Raw genomic sequence first — 15,323 nt, forward strand, 5'->3', positions numbered from 1 at the left:
TTAAGGTTAATATTGTTATATGTGAATTTGATCCTATCATTAGGATGCTAGCTGGTTATTTTGCCTGTTAGTTGAGGTAGTTTCTTCATAGTGTCAATAGTCTTTACAATTTGGTATGTTTTTGCAGTGGCTGGTCCCAGTTTTTCCTTTCCATATTTAGTGCTTCATTCAGGAGCTCTTGTAAGGCCAGCCTGGTGGTGACAAAATCTCTCAGCATTTGCTTGTCTGTAAAGGATTTTATTTCTCCTTCGCTTACGAAGCTTAGTTTGGCTGGATATGAAATTCTGGGTTGAAAATTCTTTTTTTTAAGAATGTTGAATATTGGCCCCCACTCTCTTCTGGCTTGTAGGGTTTCTGCAGAGAGATCTGCTGTTAGTCTGATGGGCTTCCCTTTGTGGGTAACCCAACCTTTCTCTCTGGCTGCCCTTAACACTTTTTTTTTTCATTTCAACCTTGGTGAATCTGACAATTATATGTCTTGGGGTTCTCTTCTCAGGAGTATCTTTGTAGTGTTCTCTGTATTTCCTGAATTTGAATGTTGGCCTGTCTTTCTAGGCTGGGGAAGTTCTCCTGGATAATATCCTGAAGAGTGTTTTCCAACTTGGTTCCATTCTCCCCATCACTTTCAGGTACACCAATCAAATGTAAGTTTGGTCTTTTCACATAGTCCCATATTTCTTGAAGGCTTTGTTTGTTCCTTTTCATTCTTTTTTCTCTAATCTTGTCTTCACACTTTATTTCATTAAGTTGATCTTCAGTCTCTGATATCCTTTCTTCCGCTTGATCGACTCGACTATTGATACTTGTGTATGCTTCACAAAGTTCTCATGCTGTGTTTTTCAGCTCCATCAGGTCATGTATGTCCTCTAAACTGGTTATTCTAGTTAGCAATTCCTCTAACATTTTTTCAAGGTTCTTAGCTTCCTTGCATTGGGTTAGAACATGCTCCTTTAGCTTGGAGGAGTTTGTTATTACCCACCTTCTGAAGCCTACTTCTGTCAATTCGTCAAGCTCATTCTCCATCCAGTTTTGTTCCCTTGCTGGCAAGGAGTTGTGATCCTTTGGAGGAGAAGAGGTATTCTGGTTTTTGGAATTTTCAGCCTTTTTGTGCTGGTTTTTCCTCATCTTCATGGATTTATCTACCTTTGATCTTTGATATTGGTGATCTTCACCTGGGGTTTTTGAGTGGACATCCTTTTTGTTGATATTGATGCTGTTCCTTTCTGTTTGTTAGTTTTCCTTCTAACAGCCAGGCCCCTCTGCTGCAGGTCTGCTGGAGTTTGCTGGTTGTCTACTCCAGACCCTGTTTGCCTGGGTATCAGCAGTGGAGGCTGCAGAACAGCAAAGATTGCTGCCTATTTTTTCCTCTGGAAGCTTCGTCCCAGAGGGGCAACCCCCAGATGCCAGCTGGAGCTCTCCTGTATGAGGTGTCTGTCGACGCCTGCTGGGAGGTGTCTCCCAGTCAGGAGGCACGGGCATCAGGGACCCACTTGAGGAGGTAGTCTGTCCCTTAGCAGAGCTCGAGCACTGTGCTGGGAGATCTGCTGCTCTCTCCAGAGCTGGCAGGCAGGAACATTTAAGTCTGCTGAAGCTGCCCCGACAGCCACCGCTTCCCCCAGGTGCTCTGTCCCAGGGAGGTGGGAGTTTTATCTATAAGCCCCTGACTGGGGCTGCTGCCTTTCTTTCAGGGATGCCCTGCCCAGGGAGGAGGAATCTAGAGAGGCAGTCTGGCTATAGTGGCTTTGCCAAGCTGCAGTGGGCTCCACCCAGTTCTAACTTCCTGGCAGCTTTGTTTACACTGTGAGGGGAAAATTACCTACTCAAGCCTCAGCAATGGCGGACATCCCTCCCCCCCACCAAGCTTGAGCATCCCAGGTCAACTTCAGACTGGTGTGCTGGCAGCAAGAATTTCAAGCCAGTGGATCTTAGCTTGCTGGGCTCCGTGGGGGTGGGATCCACTGAGCTAGACTGCTTGACTCCCTGGCTTCAGCCCCCTTTCCAGGGGAGTGAACAGCTCTGTCTTGCTGGCATTCCAGGCACCACTGGGGTATGAAAAATAATTCCTGCAACTAGCTTGGTGTCTGCCCAAAAGGCTGCCCAGCTTTGTGCTTGAAACCCAGGGCTCTGGTGGCATAGGCACCTGAGGGAATCTCCTGGTCTGCAGGTTATGAAGACTATGGGAAAAGCATAGTATCTGGGTCAGAGTGCACCATTCCTCACAGCACAGTCCCTCAGGGCTTCTCTTGGCTAGGGGAGGGAGTTCCCCGACCCCTTGTGCTTTCTGGGTGAGACAGTGCCCTAGCCTGCTTTGGCTTGCCCTCCGTGGGCTGTACCCACTGTCTAACCAGTCCCAATGAGATGAGCTGGGTACTTCAGTTGGAAATGCAGAAATCACCCACCTTTTGCATTGATCCCACAGACTGAAGCTGTTCCTATTCGGCCATCTTCTGTCCTCAATCCTGTTTCTTAAAAGCTGGACAATATATTAATTAAATTGATTCATTATGAAATAATAGGATGATCTTGCATTCCAAGGATCCCACTTCATCATAATATATTACCTTTTATGAGTGTTGCAATATTTGATTTGCTAAAATATTTTCAGCATTTTTCCATCTGTCTTCATGAGGGTGATTGACCTGTAACTTTTTACTTCTAGTGTCTTTTTGTTATTGAGGTGATGTTGGCCTCATAAAGTGAGTTAGGAAATGTACTTTCTTCTAGAAAGTAGAAATGGTATTATTTCCATCTTGAATGTTTGGTAAATTGTACCAGTGATGCCACCTGGGCCTGGAGTTTTCTTTGCAGGAAGGCTTTTAATGCAATCTTAGTCTTTTAATGGATGGAAGTTTCTCCAGGTTATCTTTTTTTTTTTTTTTTTTGCCTTTGAAAGAGTCTGTTATTTTTTCTCAATTTGTGAATTTATTGGCATAAATTTCTTTATAATATTCTTTTATATTTCTAATTCCTATAGGATGTGTTATGATATCATGTTGATCATTCCTGAAATTGGTAATTAATGTCTTCTCTTTTCCTGTTCATTCTGTCTAAAAGTTTATCAGTTCTATTGATATTTTAAAGAACCAGCTTTTGGTTTTAATGATGTTTTTCTATAGTTTTTATGTTTCATTTTTCATTGATTTTTGCTGTTATCTTTCATTTTGTTCCTCATGCTTGCTTTGCATTTAATTGCTCCTTTTTCTAATTTCTTACGGTGAAAGCCTAATTATTTACGTGAGGTCTTTCTCATTTTCAAATATGAGTTTAATGTTATAAATTTCCTCTAAGCACTGCTTAGCTATATCCCCCAAATTGTGTTTTTATTTTTAATCAGTCCAAAATATTTTCTAATTTCCTCTGTGAGTTCTTCTATGATCTGTGAGTTACTGTGTAGAAGCATATTGTTTAATTACCAAATGCTTGGGAGATTTTCTAAATTTCCACTTGCTGTTAGTTTCTAACTTCATTCAAAGGACATAGTTTGTGTGATTTCAGTTCTTTTAAATTTACTGAGAAATGTTTTATGACCCACAGTATGATATCTTGGCAAATGTTCCAAGCACATTTGAAAAGACTAGTAGTTCCCCACATGGACACGCGGAGGGGAACATCACACACCAGGGACTGTTGGGGGGTGGGAGGCTAGGGAAGGGATAGCATTAGGAGAAATGCCTAATGTAAATGATGGGTTATTGGGTGCAACAAACCACCATAGCACATGTATACCTGTGTAACAAACCTGCACATTCTGCACATGTATCCCAGAACTTAAAGTATAATAATAATAATAATAAAAGATTAGTAGTTCCCCTTTATCCACAGATTTGCTTTCCACAGTTTCAGTGACCCACTATCAACCACGGTCCAAAAATATTAAATGGAAAATTCCAGAAATAAACAATTCGTAAGTTTTAAGTTGTGCACAAATCTGAGTAGCATGATGAAATCTCACATTGTCCTGCTCCCTCCCACATGAGATGTGAATCATTCCTTCTTTGGCATATCCACACCGTTCACACTACCTGCCCATTAGTCATTTCTTAGCCGTCTTGGTTATCAGATACTGCCACTGTATCATAGTACTTGTATTCAGGTAACCCTTATTTTACTTAATTATGTCATCGAAGTGCAAGAGTAGTGATGCTGGCAATTTGGGTATGCCAAAGAGAAGCTGTAAAGTGCTTTGTTTAAGTGAAAAGGTGAAAGTTCTCAACTTAATAAGTAAAGAAGAAAAGAAAAAATCTTACACTGAAGTTGCTAAGATATACAACTGTAAGATATATTCTAACAGTTGGTAAGAATCTTCTATGCATGAAATTGTGAAGAAGGAAACAGAAATTTGTGCAAAATATATATAAGGTTCAGTAGTATCTGTGGTTTCAGGCATCTACTGAGGGTCTTGCAATGTATTACCTGTGGATAAAAGGGGACTAGTGTATATTCTGCTGTTGTTAATTATAGCATTATCTAAATTTCATTGATTATTAAGAGAGAAGACCCAAATAAATAACATCAATATGAAAAAGGAGACATTACAACTGATACCACAGAAATTCAAATAATTATTAGAGGATACTATGAGCAACCATATGCCAATAAATTGGAAAATCTAGAAGAAATGCACAAATTCTTAGACTCATACAACTTACCAAGATTGAACCATGAGGAATTCCAAAATCTGAACAGACCAATAATGAGTAACAAGACAGAAGCCATAATGAAAAGTCTCTCAGTAAAGAAAAGCCCAGGACCCAATCGCTTCACTGCTGAATTCTACCAAACATTTAAAGAAGATCTAATAGCAACCCTACTTGAACTGTTCTAAAAAATGGAAGAGGAGGGAATATTTCCAAACTTATTCTGTGAGTCCAGTATTACCCTGATACCAAAACCAGACAAAGACACATCAAAAAAAGAAAACTACAGGCCAATATCTTTGATTAATATTGAATCAAAAATCCTCAACAAAATATTGGCAATCAAAATTCAACACTACATTAAAAAGATCATTCATTATGACCAAGTGGGATTTTTCCCAGAGATGCAAGGATGGTTCAACATATGCAAGTCAACCAGTGTGATACATCATATCAACAGAATGAAGGATGAAAACCATATGATCATTTCAATTGATGACAAAAAAAGCATTTGATAAAGTTCAACATTTCTTCATGATAAAAACCCTCAAAAAACTGGGTGTAGAAAGAGAATACTTTAACATAATAAAAGCCACATATGACAGACCAACAGCTAGTATCATACTGAGTGGGGAAAAGTGAAAACACTTCCTCCAAAATCTGGAACATAATAAGGATGTCCGCTTTCACCACTGTTATTCAACATAGTACTGGAAGTCCTAGCTAGAGCAATCAAATATGAGAAAGAAATAAACGGCACCCAGGTTGGAAAGGAAGACATCAAATTATCCTTGTTTACAGATGATATGATTTTACATTTGGAAAAAACCTAAAGACTCCACCAAAAATCTATTAGAGCTGATACATTCAGTGAAGTTGCAGGATACAAAGTCAGCATACAAAAATCAGTAGCATTTCTATATGCCAGCAGTGAACAATCTGAAAAAGAAATCAAGAAAGTAATCCCATTTACAATAGCAACAAATACAATCAAATAACTAGGAATTAACCAAAGAAGCAAAAGATCTCTGCAATGAAAACTATAGAACACTGATGAAAGAAATGGAAGAGGCTTTTTCTAGAGGTGCCCTGCTGGGAGAGTGTCCATGGCTTCGTGTCCCCATCGCGGCCCTGCAGTCGGCGGCCTCCTCTTGGAGCACAGCAAGGTCAGGCGGCACCTGCTTGAGTCCTGCGTCACCATGGCCACAGTTCCCAAGTTGCTGCAGCAGCAGGAGGAGGACTGCAGGAAGCTGAGATCTGTATCTTTGGACCTGAATGTTGATCCCTCACTTCAGATTGACATACCTGATGCGCTCAGTGAGAGAGATAAGGTCAAATTTACAGTGCACACAAAGACCACACTGCCCACATTTTGGAGTCCAGAGTTTTCTGTTACAAGGCAACATGAGGACTTTGTGTGACTGCATGACACTCTTCATGTACCCGAGAACTTGAAGTATAATAAAAAAAAAAAAAAAGAAGAAAGAACAGACTATGCTGGGCTTATTGTGAGTGTTTTAGAAAAACAAATAAGCTAGTTCTTTCTACCTTGCTATTCATTTAGTTTAAAGAGACTTATATCCACTTTGTATAATGGATTGTGAAAATTTTGATTTCATCTACCTACTAGAGTATTTGCTAACTATTGGGTAAGTGGAAAATATGTGAAGGAATAGTGTTGCAGCTTTGAGGTAATGCATACAGGCTTACATTATTTATGTTGTAAAGTGGTGTAAACAGTGTAATGACTTTAGTCTTATTTACCTTTAAGTTTGGTTTTTCTCTGGTATGTTCTTTCAATGTCAGTAGAATTGATTTCTAGGAAACATTAGTATTGGTAATAGTATGTGATAAGATTTCTCAGAAGTGCTGAAGAAAGCCATGCCTGTAATCCTAGCACTTTGGGAAGCCGAGGTGGGTGGATTACTGAGCTCAAGATTTCAAGACCTGCCTAGGCAACACGATGAGACGTTTTCTCTACTAAAAATATAAAAAATTAGCTGGGCGTGGTGGCCAGCTACTGGGGAGGCTGAGGCATGAGAATCACTTGAACCTGGGAGGCAGGAGTTGCAGTGAGCCGAGGTTGCACCACTTCACTCCAGCCTGGGTGACAGAGTTGAGACTCTGTCTCCCAAAAACAAAAAAGTGCTCAAGGAGGCAGTTTTCAGCCCTTGATCATTAATTCTTGGCTGCAGGAACAGAGACTTAGCTGATTTTAAAGGAGATTTCCATGCATTTTGTCCTGCCATGCAGACTGAAGAATCTGTCCAAATGACAATTTCTTAATAATTGAACAAAATTAGTACTGAAGCTTATATTTAGATATGTTCTGTTCATTCAAAATTAGAGTCCTTGATTATCCTTTGGAATTAGGAGAAAAATCCTTTGGAATACTGGAGACTTCATAATCTTGATGGCTAATCATTGGTGTTTAGCATTGGTTGTACTAGTTTTAGGCCAACATTGAAGCAGTATAGACACTGTTGTGTTCTGAACGATTGTCTGTAATGGATAAACTGGGCAAATGAGTGCCATCAAAGTGAATACAGGAAGACACCTCCTTTTAAATGGCCAGAAGAAATAAGGAAGATTAAGAAAAAACAGGAGTTGACTTTTAAATAGCCCCATAGGAGTGGAGTGGTTGTCTCCTGTGGACCAGCAAGAGTAGAATGAGGCACCAACTAGAAAACATCGCTTCTGGGACAAGAGGCTCATGAGTTCCTGCCTCTGCTGCAGATTCCGCCTGCTCCTACGAAGCCTGACTTCGATGGTCCTTGAGAGAAGATGCAGAAACTGGGAGAAGGTAAAGGGTCTATGACCAAAGAAGAATTTGCCAAGATGAAATAAGAACTGGAATCTGAGTATCTCGCTGTTTTTAAGAAGACTGTGTCCTCCCATGAAGCCTTTCTTTAGTGGCTTTCTTCTCACCCTGTTCTCAGTAAAGATCACAACTTTCATGTTTTCCTGGAATATGATCAGGATCTAAGTGTTAGGTGGAAAAATACTAAAGAGATGTTTGGTGGCTTCTTCAAAAGTGTGGTGAAAGTGCTGATGCAGTCCTTTTTACTGGAGTTAAGGAGGTACATGACTTCTTTGAGCAAGAGAATTACTTCCTTATTAACTATTACAGTGGGATCAAAGATTCTTGTGTGAAAGCTGACAAAATGACCAGATCTCATAAAAATGTTGCCGATGACTGTATTCACACTGCAGCCTGCTTACATAGCCTGGCTTTAGAAGAGCCCACAGTCATCAAGAAGTATCTATTGAAGGTTGCTGAGCTATTTGAAAAACTTAGGAAAGTAGAGGGTTGAATCTCATCAGATGAAGATTTAAAGCTAACAGAGCTCCTCCGATACTACATGCTCAACATCAAAGCTGCTAAGGATCTCTTACACAGATGCACCAAACCCCTCATTGACTGTGAAAAATCAAACAAAGCTCTGGATAAGGCCCAGTTTAAAGAGCAAAGATGTCAAGTTGGCTAAGGTACACTAGGAGGAGTGCTGCCAGAAATTTGAATAGCTTTCCAAATCTGCAAAAGAAGAACTGATAAATTTCAAACGGAAGAAAGTGGCAGCATTTAGAAAGAATCTAATTGAAATGTCTGAACTGGAAATAAAACGTACGAGGAACAGTGTCTCCCTTTTGCAGAGCTGTATTGACTTGTTCAAGAATAACTTGAACAAGTTATGCCTTCACTCTGAAGAAAAGAAATGAATGTGAAAGAAAGCCAAGCATCACTTGCACTTAAATCATTACCAACGGAAGATTTATTATCTTCAACTTTAGTTTAAAATTATGTGAGTAAATATTTTGATTTCTACAAGTCTTAACATTTAACCACGTTGGTTTAAAAATATTATTGCTTGCTACTTGGACATAACTAATTTTTCCTTGTGCATTTAATACCTCTGGGCAGAATCTAAATACTGAGTTCTCCTGTAGTATGTCTTTAGTTACTAAGAAAGGATGTAGGAGACATATGCCTTCTGGAAACAAGTAGAAGCAATCATCTGGCCCATGTCCCATGAATGTCAGGGAGGTGCCAGTTACAGCAGGTGATTCAGCAACTTGAGGCAGGTAACAGACTTTCCATTCCTCACTGAAGGTGGGGTTTGTGTTTCTGTTTTGCCCCTTTACTCCCCTGGTAGTCATCTGGTGTTTGTACTATAACAACAGCAAGAAAATCTCATTTGTCTTTATGTGCTCTTTGCACCTCCTTTTTTTAAATTGAGATATAAATATTTGAGGGGCGAAAAGTATCTACGGGTATATATGGAAACTGATAATGTGGTCTACTTTATAAGATGGCCAGATCTACATTAGGAAAGGTATGAGCTCCTTCCATAGTGGCTGTGGGAGGTGATGGGGGGAGAGGGGACGGTGTATGTCTTTGGCGTTTGTTTTTTTATAAAGTATATAATAAAATAATCATGCTACTAAAGAAAAAAGAAATTGAAGAGGAGACAAAAAATGGAAAAATAGTCCATGTTCATAGATTGGAAGAAGCAATATTGTTAAGATGCCCACACTACCCAAAGCAATCTACAGATTCAATGCAATCCCTATAAAAATACCAATTACGTGCTTCACAGAAATAGAAAAAATAATCCTAAAATTTATGTGGAATCACAAAAGACTCAGAATAGCCAAAGTTATACTGAGCAAAAACAACAAAACTGGAGGAATCACATTACCTGACCTCAAATTATACTGTAGATCTATAGTAACCAAAAAGGCCAAGTACTAGCATAAAAAACAGACATATAGACCAATGGGATAGAATAGAGAGCCCCAAAACAAATCCACACACTTACAGTGAACTCATTTTTGACAAAGTTGCCAAGAATATACATTGGGGGAAAGTCTCTTCAATAAATGGTGCTAGGAAAGCTGGATATCCATATGCAGAATAATGAAACTAGACCCTTATCTTTCCGCATATACAAAAAATCAAATCAAAATGGATTAAAGACTTGAATATAAAACCTCGAACTGTGAAACTACTAAAAGAAAGCATTGGGGAACTCTCCATGACATGAGACTGGGCAGAGATTTCTTGAGTAATACCCTACAAGAACAGTCAATCAAAGCAAAAATGGACAAATGGGATCACGTCAAGTTAAAAAGCTTCTGCACAGCAAAGTGAACAACGTGAAGAGACAATCCACAGAATCCACAGAAATGGGAGAAAATATTTGTAAACTGTCTGTCTGATAAGAGCTTAATAACCAGAATATATAAGCGGCTCAAACTACTTTGTAGGAAAAAGACCTAATAATACTGTTTAAAAATAGGCAAAAATTTGAATAGACATTTCTCAAAAGAAGACCTACAAATGGCCAACAGGCATATGAAAAGGTGCTCAATATCATTATTCATCATAGGAATACAGTTCAAAACTACAATGAGATATCATCTCTCTGCAGTTAAAATGGTTTTTATCCAAAAGTCTAGCAACAAAAAATTCTGGCAGAGATGTGGAGAAGAGGGAACATTTCTACACTGTTGGTGGGGATATAAATTAGTACAACCACTATGAAGAAAAGTTTCGAGGTTCCTCACAAACAAAAATAGTGCTACTGTATGATCCAGCAATCTCATTGTCAGGCATATATTCAAAAGAAAGGAAATCAATATATTGAAGAGATATCTGCACTCCTATGCTTGCTCTAGCACTGTTCACAATAGCCAAGATTTGGAGGCAACCTAAGTGTCCATCAGCAGATGTATGAATAAAGAAAATGTGGTACTTATACACAATGAAGTACTAGTCAGCCATAAAAAAAAAAGAGAATGACATCCTGTCATTTACAACAACATGGATGGAACTGGAAGTCATTATGTTAAGCGACATAAGCCAGGCACAGAAAGACAAACTCCACATGTTGTTCTCACTTATTTGTGAGATCCAAAAGTGAAAACAATTGAACTCATGGAGGTAGAGAATAGAAAGATGGTTACCAGAGGCTGGGAAAGATAGTGTGGTGGGGGTGGAGGGCTGAAGAGGAGGGGGGTTGGTTAATGAGTACAAAAAGAAATAGAATGAATAAGACGTAGTACTTGATAGCACAACATGGGGACTATAGTTAATAATAATTTAATCATACTTTTTAAAATAACTAAAATAATTGGATTGTTTGTAACACAAAGGATAAATGCTTGAGGGGATAGATACCCGATTTTCCATGATGTGATTACAATGCATTGCATGCCTGTAGCAGAATATCTCATGTACCCCATAAATATATACACCTACTATGTACCCACAAAAATTAAAAATAAAAAAATTAAATTAAAAAAGGTACAGCATTTTAACCCTTCCTTGGAACCTAAGATATGCATCTGAAAGGGGAGTTTTTAACTGTATAAGTCTGTCTAAATGCCTTAGTAACATGATGAATGGTAGTAACTCAGTGTTTTTTCCTCCCTATTTGCAGAATGTTAACTGTTGCTATGTTTTCCAGAAAAAACCCTGTATTAGTTACGATGAGTAAAGTTAGCTGCTATAATACACAAACATCACAACCTGGTGGTTGATAGAGCCCAGTCAGATGTTCCTGGTTGGCAGATGGTTTTCCTTATGATCATTCATATGGGTGGGTGAGTTCCTTCCATCTTGTGGCTACATCCCTTTCTGGATCTTCAGCATTCTGTCTGTTCATTCAGCTAAAAGTATAAAGAGAGCACAGGGAAGATACATCTACTTCTTAACTCTTTGTCCAAAAATGACATATATCACTTCTTACTTTCCATTAGCCTAAACTTGGTTTGTGGACACATCTGAGATAAAGGCTGCAAAAATATAATTAAACTATGCCTAGGAGGATAAGAAATCATCTTGGTAAATGCACAGCAGCCTGCCACAAATTTATTTGAAAGTGATAATAATTGTTCTATTTAAGAAAATACTATAAAAACCCTAGAAGAAAACCTAGGCAATACCATTCAGGTCATAGGCGTGGGCAAAGACTTCATGACTAAAACACCAAAAGCAATGGCAACAAAAGCCAAAATTGACAAATGGGATCTAATTAAAGAGCTTCTGCATGGCAAAAGAAACTACCATCAAAGTGAACAGGCAACCTATAGAACTGGAGAAAATTTTTGCAATCTACCCATCTGACAAAGGGCTAATATCCAGAATCCACAAAGAACTTAAACAAATTTACAAGAGAAAAAAAACATCAGAAAGTGGGCAAAGGATATGAACAGACACTCTCAAAAGAAGACATTTATGCAGCCAACAGACACATGAAAAAATGTTCATCATCACTGGCTATCAGAGGGATGCAAACCAAAACCACAATGAGATACCATCTCACACCAGTTAGAATGGTGATCATTAAAAAGTCAGGAAACAACAGATGCTAGAGAAGATGTGGAGAAATAGGAACACTTTTACACTAATTACACTTTGGTGGGAGTGTAAATTAGTTCAATCATTGTGGAAAACAATGTGGTGACTCCTCAAGGATCTAGAACCAGAAATACCATTTGACCCAGCAATCCCATTACTGGGTATATACCCAAAGGATTATAAATCATGCTACTGTAAAGACACATGCACACATATGTTTATTGTGGCACTATTCACAATAGCAAAGACTTGGAACCAACCCAAATGTCCACCAATGATAGACTGGATTAAGAAAATGTGGCTTATACACCAACAACAGACAAACAGAGAGCCAAATCATGAGTGAACTCCCATTCACAATTGTTTCAAAGAGAATAAAATACCTAGGAATCCAACTTACAAGGGACGTGAAGGACCTCTTCAAGGAGAACTACAAACCACTGCTCAAGGAAATAAAAGAGGATACAAGCAAATGGAAGAACATTCCATGCTCATGGGTAGGAAGAATCAATATCGTGAAAATGGCCATACTGCCCAAGGTAATTTACAGATTCAATGCCATCCCCATCAAGCTACCAATGACTTTCTTCACAGAATTGGAAAAAACTACTTTAAAGTTCATATGGAACCAAAAAAGAGCCCGCATCGCCAAGTCAATCCTAAGCCAAAAGAACAAAGCTGGAGGCATCACACTACCTGACTTCAAACTATACTACAAGGCTACAGTAACCAAAACAGCATGGTACTGGTACCAAAACAGAGATATAGATCAATGGAACAGAACAGAGCCCTCAGAAATAACGCCACATATGTACAACTATCTGATCTTCGACAAACCTGAGAAAAACAAGCAATGGGGAAAGGATTCCCTATTTAATAAATGGTGCTGGGAAAACTGGCTAGCCATATGTAGAAAGCTGAAACTGGATCCCTTCCTTACACCTTATACAAAAATCAATTCAAGATGGATTAAAGACTTAAACGTTAGACCTAAAACCATCAAAACCCTAGAAGAAAACCTAGGCATTACCATTCAGGACATAGGCATGGGCAAGGACTTCATGTCTAAAACACCAAAAGCAATGACAACAAAAGCCAAAATTGACAAATGGGATCTAATTAAACTCAAGAGCTTCTGCACAGCAAAAGAAACTACCATCAGAGTGAACAGGCAACCTACAAAATGGGAGAAAATTTTCGCAACCTACTCATCTGACAAAGGGCTAATATCCAGAATCTACAATGAACTCAAACAAATTTAGAAGAAAAAAACAAACAATCCCATCAAAAAGTGGGCAAAGGATATGAACAGACACTTCTCAAAAGAAGACATTTATGCAGCCAAAAAACACATGAAAAAATGCTCACCATCACTGGCCATCAGAGAAATGCAAATCAAAACCACAATGAGATACCATCTCACACCAGTTAGAATGGCAATCATGAAAAAGTCAGGAAACAACAGGTGCTGCAGAGGATGTGGAGAAATAGGAACACTTTTACACTGTTGGTGGGACTGTAAACTAGTTCAACCATTGTGGAAGTCAGTGTGGCGATTCCTCAGGGATCTAGAACTAGTAATACCATTTGATCCAGCCATCCCATTACTGGGTATATACCCAAAGGACTATAAATCATGCTGCTACAAAGACACATGCACACGTATGTTTATTGAGGCATTATTGACAATAGCAAAGACTTGGAACCAACCCAAATGTCCAACAATGATAGACTGGATTAAGAAAATGTGGCACATATACACCATGGAATACTATGCAGCCATAAAAAATGATGAGTTCATGTCCTTTGTAGGGACATGGATGAAATTGGAAATCATCATTCTCAGTAAACTATCGCAAGAACAAAAAACCAAACACCACATATTCTCACTCATAGGTGGGAATTGAACAATGAGAACACATGGACACAGGAAGGGGAACATCACACTGTGGGGACTATTGTGGGGTGGGGGAAGGGGGGAGGGATAGCATTGGGAGATATACCTAATGCTAGATGACGAGTTAGTGGGTGCAGCGCACCAGCATGGCACATGTATACATATGTAACTAACCTGCACATTGTGCACATGTACCCTAAAACCTAAAGTATAATAATAAATAAATAAATAAATAAAAATGCAAAAAATAATAATAATAAAATAAAAAATAAAGAAAATGTGGCACATATACACCATGGAATAATACTATGCAGCCATAAAAAGGATGAGTTCATGTCCTTTACAAGGACATGGATGAAGCTGGAAACCATCATTCTGAGCAAAGTATCGCAAGGACAGAAAACCAAACACCGCGTGTTCTCACTCATAGGTGGGAATTGAACAATGAGAACACTTCGACACAGAGCAGGGAACATCACACCCCAGGGCCTGTTGTGGGGTGGGGGCAGGGAGAGGGATAGCATTAGGAGAAATACCTAATGTAAATGACGAGTTAATGGGTGCAGCAAACCTACATGGCACATGTATACATATGTAACAAATCTGCACGTTGTGCACATGTATCCTAGAACTTAAAGTATAATAATAAAAAAAAAAGAAAATAATAGGGTGTGGCCTGAAGAACATTCAGTCCTGTCCCTTTTGTGTCCATGATGGGCCTTATGAGACACCCTTCTCAACAGTCTGTGATTCTGAGCCAAGAGTGTCCCAGTATCTGAACACTAACCTGCCTGAACACTACCCCTGATCCTACCTTTACTTAGAGAGTGGAATCCTCAGATTTCCCTAATATGTCGACTAACGTTGTGAGAAGATTGCTATTTGGAATTGGTGTTAACACCTCAGATGAACTTTATTTGTGAGTAGATTTTTATTTTTATTTTTATTTGTGGGTAGATTTTATTTGTGGATAGGTAGGTGCGTGGTGGAGGTGATGGTAGAAAATGGAGTAGAAAAAGCATGCAAAACTCTGTCTTGTAAATACAATTAATTGAGTGTCAGATGTTGTGGCTTGAGAGTGTCCTTTTCTAAGATCTGTGAGGGAAATGGTAGACAGGTTGTTTCATCTTCATGCCTTCAATGCAATGTCTCGGTGACCAGGTGACTTCATCTCCATTAAGGTAAAATGCCTATGTTCATTAAGATAAGGTTAGCTCACTGTAGCACAAAGGCCTAACATCATTCAGTGGCTTTAAAAAACACAGAAATTAATTTCTATCATATGTAAAAGTATGAAGTGAGCATTCCAGGCTGGCAGACAACTCCACTCCACATGGTCACTCAGGGACTCATGTTCCTACAAAAGTGCGTTTCCCATACCCCCAGACCCTGTCATCACTTTCATGGTCTCACTGGGTCACCTGGA

The 15,323-nt window shown here is 39.0% G+C and overlaps 1 protein-coding gene and 1 pseudogene across 9 annotated transcripts in view; both read left to right on the forward strand.

Annotated features, from left to right (window-relative positions):
• ANO4 (anoctamin 4) overlaps nt 1-15,323 on the forward strand; it is a 430,350-nt gene that overhangs the window by 360,612 nt on the left and 54,415 nt on the right. The gene's annotated exons all lie outside the window — the stretch shown is intronic.
• On the forward strand, nt 5,822-8,817 carry LOC100436553 (sorting nexin-5-like; annotated as a pseudogene).

This window comes from Pongo abelii, chromosome 10 (assembly GCF_028885655.2).
Source record: "Pongo abelii isolate AG06213 chromosome 10, NHGRI_mPonAbe1-v2.0_pri, whole genome shotgun sequence".
Classification (NCBI taxonomy): domain Eukaryota; kingdom Metazoa; phylum Chordata; class Mammalia; order Primates; family Hominidae; genus Pongo; species Pongo abelii.